We start from the raw sequence: 12429 nt of genomic DNA, 5'->3' as shown, positions 1-12429 counted from the left end.
GAAAGGAGCAGCTGCCTGAGAATACAGGAAGGTTTGAGAGAATGACCAATCAGTTCAAAATGCAGGTGACCTCTCTCTCCAATCTTTAAAAGATAAGTATTAAGAACTTCGTCACTGTTGGGAAAGGGGAGATACTGTCTATAAGATGGTCAATCTATCTGCTGAAGCATGCTGGCGGCCAAGACCTCTAGACTTCCATTAAGCATTGCCTAGCCTCAGGTTAGGTGGTGCTCACCGGGAGTGGGCAGCTGGCCCCACCACATAACCCCTTCCCAATCCCACCTTTGTAAAACTGGGGTGGTGGAGCCAGGCAACTAGCTTGCCAGCAGATGGCACTATTTTCAGCTGCCATTTGCCTCCGACAGCTAAAGAACAATTGTAGAATCCCATAGTGAAGATATCTTACAATGGCAGGCACAGGTAAGCAGGATTTTGAAACATCTGAATTTTTTTCAAAGTCACTTTAATCTTGTTAGAGAGTCTTTTGTTGAAACATCAAGCAAATCAGACAAACGTTGATTAGACATCATATACATTTAAAAATCAGTTAAAAGTCACTTCGATCTTGTTAGAGACTTTTCTATTGAAACATCAAAGTAGTCAGATAAATGTTGTTAAAACGTTAAATACATTTAACAGTCACTTCAATCTTGTAAAAGTTTTTATTACATTGAAACATCAAAACAAGTCAGATAAATATTGATGAAAAGGGTCATGTACATTTCAAGATCTTTATAAAAGTCACTTCAATCTTGCTAAAATAAGTCAGAAAACCAATTTAGGCAGTCTGATAAGGCAGGCTGAAAAGTTACATAAACAAAAAATTCAACATGTAAAATGTCAATAGAAGCTTTTACCTTAAAGTCCCCTTCTCCTGCAGCCAGTACCTTATTGGAAGCATGGAGGTGAGCTGAGAATACAATAGATTTACTCTCCCAAGCTGTCTCTGTCACCGATAACAAATCTAAACAAACCAATGGAAGAATCAGTAATAATTGTGGACAATTAGCTCAAATTCACAAATCACAAATCCCCATTTACAAAGCTGGACTGTTCTATGAGAAGCAGCAGTGGAAACTGAACCACTGTTCTCTAGTTTTAGAAGGATAAGTAGTGATATAATTGAAATGTACAAAATCCTTAAAAGACTCGAGAGAATACGTGCAGAAAGGATATTTCCCCAGTTTGTTGTGGTGGGTGTCTCTCTAAAACCACTGGACGAAACCTGAGAATAAGTCATTTAGAAAGAACGTAAGGAATTTATTCAGTTGGTGGGAATAGTTAGCCTCTGGAATTCTCTACCCAAGCATGTACACAACAGAAATTGATAGATTTCCAAACACCAATGTTAAGGACATGGAACTAGCATGGAAAAATAGCACTGAGGTAGATGATCAGCCATGAACTAGAACAGCAGAACAGTCTCAAGAGGTTGAATGGTTTACTCCTCCTTCTATGTTCCTAAACAGGGGAGCAGGAACATTTCAACCTCAGCATGAAGGTGCACGTATGTGCATTTCAAACGTTACAGTGTAAATGTCCTCAAAGCTGGCAGATGCCTCAGAGCTCACTACACTTGGTGCTGCAAACTCCAGACCCAATATGTGCCTTCATCTGAATGTCCGAACCTCTATGTAAATTTCAGAAGAGTCAGTGCTAATCTTTGGTGATGACCTAACAGTTGCTAAGTATTGCCGTATCTCCCAATTCTACAAATGAGTGGGTACAACAAATGTCTCATTAAATCAAGTGTAATAATATAAAGGAGTCAAAAGTATAATCAAATAAATGAATATCCTAACAGAATAACTAATATATACACTATTTGCCTAAATATTGATTAGTAATATAGCAACATGCAGTATGCATCATTCCAAGAGAAGTGATGCTGAATACATATAGAAAAGCTTCTTAGGCATGCAATAGGACACCAGCATTCCATTATTAGAATAAAATAACAATATGCCATTTTATAAGCAGCTGTGAAAAGGATTAATGTACGATTCTTTACAAGAAATTAGTGACCTAATGAAGTGGCTAAGAATACTGTCATGATTTTTTTTATTGGATCTAAATTATGTAGTACAGGAGTTAAGTGCCTAACACATAATGACATAATGAATAATGACTGGAGCTGGGCTGCTAATTTGTCCCAACTCAAGTCAAGGCAGAGGGTTACTTGCCAGAAAATGTTGTATTTTCATATAATTTAGAGGCTTTGGGGATGAGAAGAAACCCTTGATACTAAACCTTGGGCTGCATCAACTAAAGGTCTTGGACCAGGTAAATTTGCGTATACTGATGTCAACAGAGAGGCTTTCACTTTATCTGCACAAATTCCACAATTCAGTAAACCAGTGCCAATACCTACTCTGAGTGTTTGTGACTCTATATATTGCTATGTTACCTTATTATGTAAGTATACAACATCAAAACACTCACAAAAAGAATAAATATCATCAAGTACTAGTTCACAGCCTCAGCTGGTACAGTGTGACCTATACTGAACACTTTTTTAAAAAGGGGATGTGAACATTTCAGTGAAGAAATGATTTACAAGAGTTCCTTCATAAATGAGGGGTTTCAGCAGATTACATTAATTGATTATTTGCCTTAGCAATGACATGACAGACACGAGGGGTCTGTCAAATCACGAGGGGTCTAGATGTAATTTATAGAAATGGTTCCCATTGCAAAAACCTGAGAACACAGAATTAAAGGGTTTAGGAAACGAACCAAAAGGCAAGATGGGGAAAAGCTTGATTTTAAAGACAATAAATGGTTACAGTCAGAAATATGGTGTCTGTAAGGTTTGAGGAGGTGGATCAAGGTTTGAGGAGGTGGTTTACAAAAGGTAAAAATTGAAAGAAGGGCTGGGGAATTGCTAAAATCGCTCCTGCAGCGAGCCACCACTGGCTTAATGGGCCAAGTGGACTCCTCTCGTGTTGAAATCATTCTGTAATCTTATTCTACTTATTTCATCCTTCAAATGCACAGAATTCAAACACAAATTATTTGTAAAGTTGTACAAATTTATATATCTATCTCAGATGCTCAAGAGCTCAACATTTTCAACACAATCTTGGGGTTCAGGTGATGGGCTTCACCCACTCGGAATCCAGGTTTCCTCTCACATATTCAGTCCCCAAGGCAGAGCTGAGAATATGAAGTTATTGTTCACTGCAACCTCCAGGGGGAAGCAGAGGGCAATGCATCAAACATCCATTTTGCACCTCACTTGATCTCCTTAGTCAACAGAAAAGAGAATTAAGCTGGTGTTAAACAAGCACCCAATTTCTACCACCATTTTGCAGTTCCGCGAGTACATTTAAGCTATACTCCAGAACTGTCACTTCCATGCAGTACTTAGTAAATGCTACATTGTCAGAGGAGCGTTTATTTAGTAACATTAAACTGAGATTCCATCTGCTTGTTTATTCTCATTATTTGTGGGAGAAGTGTATTTTCTCCAGTTCCCTTAAAAAATATTTAATACACATATTGCTTGTGGGACCTCACTGTACACAAAATTAAGTGCTACTTTTACCTCAATAACAATACAATATAAAAACTTAATCCATGGGTATAGACACAGGTACATGCTTAGCAATGCTATACAAATACATTTTTTCTTTTCCCCTGCAACTTTTTAATCAAAGCTTTAATTCTTAGATTTATGTCAGTGTTAGGAGAGTGAACTTAATATTGTTGCTTGCATTTTTACCAGTTCCAATCCTTAATTACACACATGAGCTTCTTCTGATTGTCAAGCTTAAATGTACTGCTTTAAGTATCTCACACAAAGAAAACAGATGAAGGGGTGACCAGTCTGGTTCCTATGATTCTCTTTCAAATATGATTATTATTTTGGAAAATGAGCACTCAAGAGCTATAGTCACTATATGGCTGTTGCTCCTAACAAAACATTGATGCTATTTTATCATGGGTAAAAGCTGCTATGTTAAATTATATTAGAATGTATTTAAGTCAGCCACTGCAAACAATGCAGCAAGATAATATCTACAACTTGGACTGACACAACAGTTAAATTGGAGATCATACAATGTAAACTATATCCCCCCTATCTAGTCTGTAAATGTTTGCTCTGTTGACCTGTGTTTGGTATTTTATCCATGAAATATCAGTAACCTGGAAAAGGAGCATGTTTAAGAAGCTTAATCATTTTATCCAGACTATGTATTCATTCAGTCTTTTCTGTTTTTAAAATAGTTTCTGTATTCACGCGTGGGACATGGAACATGGGTATTGCTAGCCAGGCCAGTATTTATTGCCAGACCCTTAGTTTTCCTCAAGATGGTGGTGGTGGTGGTGGTGGTGGTGGTGATCTGCCTTCCTGAGCTGCTGCAGTCCTGGCTAGACTGGATAATTTAGTGAGGTATGGTGCACTACTTTGCTGGTCTAATTCTGATTCAGAGGTTCTTCAGAAAACTAGATTGTTAATATATTTGGTTTCAGTTGTACAGCCATTAAAGCTTTATTCTCAAGTTGTTAAATGATTGTTTCCACCTCCTTCAAATCAACCAGTTGGCATTCTTGCCTTACTTCAAAGTTCTGAGGTTTTATCTAAACTATAAAGCATTAGATTTAATAGACTGATATTGAACAAAGTTGTGGGAATTCCAAATTCCAATATCATAAAACCTAATACATAACATTTGCCTCCCTCCATTTCCTTCTTCTCTTCTTTGCGTCTTCATCTTCTGAAGGGAGTGACCTTTTGCTGGCCAGTTTCATAGGCACCAATCATCCTTTCGAATTCAGTCATGTCCATTCTCCATGTTTGATCCTAAACAGTGGCCAAACAAATTGGTCAGTCAGAGAGTTACCAGAGTGAACCTAGATCCTGTTCTCACTTCAGACTTTTCTTTTGTAATATATTCATCCACTGATAGGGTTAGTTGTTTCTGGCAAGGACAGTAATTATGATCAACCTCTGATTTCCCTTAAAAGGTGTTGTTGAACCACAATGTTGAACCTCTGCAGCCCATGTAGGGCAAGTCCAACCATAGGTAGAAATCTCCAGAAATTTGGCCCAGCAATGAAAGAACAGTGATATAGAAACATCAAGGTGGTACAGGGGTTGAACAGAACTCAGGTAGATTTCTATTACTTTACATTCTTTTGGTGATACAAGGCCACAGGTTTGGAGGGTGCTGTTAAAGAAGCCTTGGTGATTTAGACATTGCAACTTATGGTTTTGACACATTGCAGCCATGCAGTAGTAGAAGGAATGTATATTTATAGTGGTGGTTGGGCTATGTGCTGGATGGTGTTATGCATTAAGATTACGCAGATCAGATGAGAATATGTCAGCACACTTGTCGCTTATAGATGGTGGAAAAGCATTGTGGTGTCAGGTGAGTCATACACCATAGAATATCCTGTCTCTGGATTTGCTTTTGTCGCCACAATATTTTGTGGGAATGGCTGAGTTAATATTCTAGATCCCTGGATATTCAGGAACCCCTGGGACTGAATTACAATCCAAAGATGCTGAAAGCTACTCGTGAGATCAGCAAACCCAGAGAGACCAATTAGGACCTTCCTACAGCTTAGCTGCTCATCATCTTAAGCAGATCCAAAAAGAGAATGAACAGAGCAATGGAGGTTGCAATAGCTAGGACACCAGCACTGCATGCAAATGATGTGTAGTGCTAATGGTGGCAGCAGCGGCTGGGGGTGGAGAAATACTGGAGGGTGAAAGATCCTCCTTTTGCCTTTCTTGGCACCTCTATCATGACAATTTCTTTACATTTCACTCACCATTTGTGAAGTTTTTAATTTCTGTAATGCTTTTGCCCATCATTTGTCTGAGACCTGTTTATGACATTCAATAATTTCACACACACTTGCTCTCTCAGCTTACATTTATTCCTTCCACCCTCACCTCTCCTCTCTGGTTCCATAAATGCAAACACAAAACACACTGGTTGTCTGTTGTCTCTAATCCCTAATGATTATCCATTTATATGGTTATAGCTTTTAAACATTTTCCTAAACGAGCTTTTTTTAAGTGTTAATTCATTGAAACTATCTATATGCCCTGAAACTGCAGTCCATGACAAAATCAAAGTGTCATTTCTCGCCTTGGCTTTTCATATGCCACATGCTCAAGACGACACTTTTACATGGTCAGGAAACGCTGCCATCAGGCATTTGAATACAGAAAGATAACTGTTTATCAAATTTATCCTTACATTATGGTGCTGATGGGTAGATAATTAAATTAACTCTTCCCTTTAAGAATTGCTTTGTAACATATTTTATGCCACCTCAGACTGCCCACATCATATCAAAACAATTAAAACAAATTAGTAAATCAATTGAATGCAGCTTTTACAAACCTAAGGTGTGCCCAGTCAAAGTGGTTTCCTCCAGACCAGCTGCAGGAGAGCTGCTTGAACATCAGTTACGGGTTCTGCCTTCTAATGTCATGTCACTAGTTTAATGAGACCTCAGGGACTCCCTAATACTTTTTGGCATAAATAGTTTTATTTTAATCTTCATGAAGTACTGCGATAATAAGCTGAATAGTATGTAGATACATGTCAGAAGGTTAGATTTCACTGGAAAATGAAGTGGGTATAAATTATGGAAAAATGTTTTGTTAATCAATATATTTCATCTTTTCTTCAAAAATGCATATAATTCAAAAGGAACACAATTTTGCATTCCAGTTATAAAAATACATCAGACTCAATCAAATCTCTTCAACAAGGAATTGTGATGTGACATTTCAAGAGCTGAAATTTTATAGAATTTCAATTTTATTTCAAATGTTAATATTTTAATGTAACACTAATCACTACTGCCTCATATTTATTAATATTGCAAGTCAAAATATTTTACTCCATAAAATTAAACTTAAACCTACACAATTATTTCAGATTATTTAATTTTACAACTCTGTACCAAGTCACAGTAATATTTATCAGAAAGCTACTGAATTGAACTTTTGTAGGAGCAGAGGAATAGCAGCAGAGGTTAAACTAAACAATTGAATTTTTCAATACCTACCCTTTCCATCGGTGAATCGTGCCGATCTGAGCAAGATTGCCACCTGCTGACCCATTCTATTAAATACAATAGAGCTGCATTACTTTAAGAAATTCGACTTAATCCAGGTTTGAACTCCACTGGCCACTAAGACAAGATCATTGTTCAGTAATTCCACTATTCAATGCCTAGCGCTGATTTCTTTATGTCGTTGCTTACACCCTATAATTCGTTTCATGTTAGTCATCCCAGGATCCAATACTTATCAATGAAATGCATTTTAAAATTAAACCAGACCAAAAAAAAAATTCAGATGATGGAGTATTTTTATGTATATGTGTACTCACCTGTAGCAAAAAGAGAGAATGTAGCATTCAGAAAGGCTGCGTATGAATAGACATTTTCTGCTTAGTTGCAAGTCAAGAAAATGTTTCCTCATCTAGGCAGAAATGGAGTGACCAACCTTTACGTGATGCTATGAAATAATCAAGGATACCAAACTCACTTGTTCGCTGGCTGAAGTTTCGCTAATGTAACACATGTGGTTTCTCAGTCTGCAAGGTATTTGGCGATGGATCTCGGAAGGTAATAGATGAAAAAAAAGAACAAAAGTTGACTGTCAATTTAAGACAAAATTGATACAACCCCAGAACGTTATTGTTGATATATTTAAAAAGTTACATTCAAAGTGCAGCCGCACTTGTCACTGCTCACAGTACCTTTCTAGTAAACATTTTATTGCAAAACGTAGGCATAAAGTTTGCAGCAGGAATTGATTTAGAAGTTACTATTTAACAAGGGCATTTCCCCAACTCTGCACGAAATTTCAGCAGACTTGGTCCTTTCTTTGGCATTTTGGAGCCTGCAGTAGGCGAGTAAGTCTGTTTTCTTTTCAAAATAAAACTCATTGCAATTCCAACCAATTACAAGATAAGTTTAGAAATTCTAAGCTGGGGCGGGGGGAGAATTCTAACTCAACAAAAATTTGTTGGAAGCATACTTTGGAGAGAGAAGAACCTACGTACAAGGCAATAGCATGGCACACGCTGGGAGAGGTAAAATGCTGGTCCAATTCGCGGAGAGCAGCTCTCACACCCTTCACTCAAACCAATACCTTATTGAATATTTTTCTTGCTTTCAACTTCTGCAGAAACCGTTTGCGCTGAAATTCATACTGATATCAGGAAGCGTCTTTGAAAGACGGAGAGTAAGGATCTTCTGTTCTCTGGATCACTATACAATACTATAACCCATGCATTGCAAGTCCTGTATTGCAAATGAGCTAAGTTGACGATCTGTTTCAATCTCAAACAAGGATGGGCTTTTCCTTCCCTGAAGGGCTGACAAGCTCATAGGAGTAAAAATGCAGTCAGTTTTTTAAAAATGCAATGACTGGGATTTCCTTGACAGGAAAACTTTTACTTTTAGAAGTTTTTAAGCAAACTGGATTGGGAATAGGAGGAAAACTCTTTGCTTGGTACATCAACCTCATGCCTAAATACGGATAAAATGGGGTTTAGTACATAGTTCCTAGCGAGGACAGGTACATGCATTAAGTTTTGAAAAGACCGAAACTGCATTGGAGATCATTTCATCAGAGGCAGAGAATAACCGAGTCAAGCAATAACAATAAGTATGCACAAAAACGTTAAGAGTATCGAGCAGGGACAATTGGCAAAGTTTTCGGGCCTCCTGTTATGAAAGAAGGAAAAGATATACCAAAAGTATAGAACTCAAAATGAGAAGACAGATGAAGCAGGAACTATTTCCGCTAGTTTCCGCCATAGTGAGGTGTTTTGACGGAGTAAATAGGGAAAGCCAATTTCTTCTGGTTGATGTATCAGTGACAAGTGGTCTAAAGTAGGTCACTGGCAATTAGAAAGATTGAGACGTTTCTTTATTCGGTGCTATGGAAGCATTCAATGCTTTGCCATAGCTGATTGAGTCAGACACCATTTCATCTTTTATTGGAAAACTGGACAAATATTTAAAGCCGAAGACAGCCTATGGCTCAGGGTAGGGAAGGAGGACTAACATTCAGATTACAATTGGCATAGACATGAAGAAAAGTGCAATTTTAGGTCCAAAGTCTTTTCTAATCCTTTAATTGAAATAGTAGGGATGTAAGTTTGGTAAGTAAGGATTGATAGATTTGACTAAAGAGAGGTTTTTTTTTGGCAATCTGACTTTACCTTAATTATTTGAAGCTTGTTTTTAGAAATGCAGCCATTTACTAATCACCAAAGGAAGGCTCTCAAAATCATGGATTAGTGGTGCTGGAAGAACACAGCAGTTCAGGCAGCATCCAAGGAGCAGCGAAATCTTTATTCCTGTTGAAGGGCTTTTGCCCGAAACGTCGATTTCGCTGCTCCTTGGATGCTGCCTGAACTGCTGTGATCTTCCAGCACCACGAATCCAGAATCTGGTTTCCAGCATCTGCAGTCATTGTTTTTAGCTCTCAAAATCATGGGAGCACGTTCTTAAAACGTTCACTAAATGAAATTGAAGTGAGTGAAATTGGGGAGTGAAAGATTATTAAAACACAGCATATTATAAACTATTCTTAGTTCAGTACCCAGATAAATTTGGAGTGAACAGATTTCGATATAGGCTGACTTTATTCAGAAAGCCAACAACTGATTTCGGATCCTATGCCATCAGTATTTATTTTAATAAGTGTGTTTAAGCAGGTATATCGAGGGAAAGGGCTGCTCCATAGGCTAGTTAATATTTTAGTAAAATTTTGCACCAAGTAACATTTACCTTTTAAACGCTAATTTCGCTGTAACGATGGCAGGCCGAAGAAATATTGAGAAAGTCCTCTCTACCAACAATACTTTGAAGTCAAAAACAGCCGAGTGCTGAACACAAAAAGGTTTGGCTTCCTGAATTTCTGATCACTTATTTAAAAAACTCCCGAGAAGTTGGCCCCAGCAGATAGAAGATAAGCCTTCTTGGTACACGTCAGTCATATCATTGAAACATTGAGAACAGACTCTGAAAAACAAACAATCTTCCAATATCACTGTCAGGGTTTGAAACGTTCAATACGCCTTTTGGTACGTGTATACCCTGCCCTCTAGTGGTGTCTTAAAATCGAAGCACTTCGCAGAGAATGATAAAATTCTTCTAGTGCATTAACTTAAACAATTTTCTTTGTATGTTACAACAAGACAACAATTTCTTTTAAATGTTGTTTTGACGAATTTATTTGGTGAACGGAAAACGTATTCAAAGTTGTAGGAATCAAACGCCCCAGATTGGAAGACAGATGAGGTAGAGAGCAATGGTAAATCCAGTATCCTTAGAAGAATTTAAATAAAGCAGGTTTATGAACAGTTATATGCAAGCTTCCAGATACATTACTCAACTTTACGTGTTCCATTATAATTTTATTAAGCTTTAACCATGAGGGCCTTACAGCACACATCCAAAGAAGAAATCTTCCCAACATATACCAAGGGCAGGTAAACAGCAGAACAAGGATTCTTGGTCAGTAATGTAACAAGGAAACTAAGATCCTCTATGATACAGCTCCAGCCAACTTGAATATACCAGCTGGTGCCAACACACATTCAGTCTCTCCTCCAATTGAGGTATATACAGGACCTCCCTCTCCTTTCTCTGCAGTATTCCCAACACAAATCTGACTCACCTTCAGGCAAAGAATTCAAATAAAATGTGCTTAAAACAGTTGGCTTTTTATTCATTCAGGAAAAATCTAGCAGAGTATTTTCAGAACTTCAGCTTTGAGTGTAGGAAGAGGTGAACAATTATTGTCTGCTGTAGGAATCTCCTGAGAAGGTTTAATCCACCATACATCAAAACAGAGACACCACTCATAAGTATGAGAGAGACTGGGATTCAAACAAGCGACAGTGTTGGGTGAGAGGGCACGACAGGACAGCAATGGGAAATTGAGAATGAACATGGGATGGAGGAGAACTACAGAACATGTGATTGTTTAATTATTACACCAAGCATTTCCTGAAGAACTTGAAGAGTCAATAAATGTAGAGACTTTGATTGTGGGTAAAAAGTGAATAAATCAATAATGCTGTTATTGTAAGTTAAGAACAAAAGGAACAGGTGGAAGACTCAAAGAAAATGGGAACCCTGAAGTTGCCATCGTGTCCAAGAGTACTGTTAACGTATAAAGTGGAAAAATCCCTCAGTCCTCTTTTGCAAGCTCACCCAAACATCAGCCCTCAGGCCTCTTAAAATGCCTGAAACACTGACATGTTGCACTACAGGAACAGGACCTGCTATAGGATGGATGTTGTGAAATTTGAAAGGATTGCAGAAAAGATTTATGTTGCCAGTGTTGGCAGGTTTGAGCTACAGGGAGAAGCTGAATAGACTGGGGCTACTTTCCCTGTGGCGGAGGCAGGTGGTGACCTAATACATGTTTACAAAATCGTGAGGGGCATAGATAGGTTAAGTAGACAAGGTCTTTCGGTGGGGGAGATAGAAAACTAGAGGGCATAGTTATAGTGTCAGAGGGGATAATTTTAAAAGGGGCAACTTTTTCAGGCAGAGGATGGTGCATGTATGGAATGAGCTGCTAGAAGTGCTGGTTGATACAATTACAATATTTAAAAAGCGTCTGGATGGTATATGAACAGGACAAGGTTGCGGGGGATATGGGCCAGTGCTGGCAAATAGGACTAGACTTATCTAAGATAACTGATCAGCATGAACGAGTTGGACTGAAGGGTCTGTTTCCATTCTGTATATCTCTGACTGACAGAATTTAGGAGATCAAATCTGAACCTGTCCTAGAGGGCAAAAAAACAAGCTGGAATACCACCATGGATAGCTTCTATCCTTTGGTGCTGAGAGAGGTATTCTCACTAGTTCTTCAGTTGTTGCAATGGCCCTTCTCAAAGGGCTGCTGAACTAGAAAAATAATCAGAATTTGTATGCAGCAAGATTCATAACATACTTTGCATCAGTCTCCTGAAACAGGCACAGGTCCATTATATACCTAAAACCTTGGAGGACCACAACACAGATTAAATGCATGACAATGTACCAAAATATGGTACATGTTCCAAGATTGGGGAAATATTAATTTCCAGCCAAACATGCCCAAATAATATTTGCTATCGTTAAGTCCCAGGATGTTAAATCAGGCCTATTTCAAGACTCCTCCACTGAAGCACTACTTCAGGCAGTGGAAGTGTCAAGAGACAAAATGGCTATTATTTTCACTTTGCTTTCATCATTTGTTACACTGCTGTAATTTGGCATAGTTACCAGATTTCAAAAATGTCTTGACTACAAATTCAAATTACACAGCATCTGTTAGAAGAAACACAGCCAGAGTATCCTACCTACTGTCTTGAAAAACTGGTGGCCTAAAATTTGGAACAACTCCATGCCCCTTTGGGTCCAGTATTTCAGACTTCG

The sequence above is a fragment of the Chiloscyllium punctatum genome, chromosome 27 (genome assembly GCF_047496795.1).
Source record: "Chiloscyllium punctatum isolate Juve2018m chromosome 27, sChiPun1.3, whole genome shotgun sequence".
Taxonomy (NCBI): Eukaryota; Metazoa; Chordata; class Chondrichthyes; order Orectolobiformes; family Hemiscylliidae; genus Chiloscyllium; species Chiloscyllium punctatum.
Note: the sequence above shows the minus strand (reverse complement) of the source record.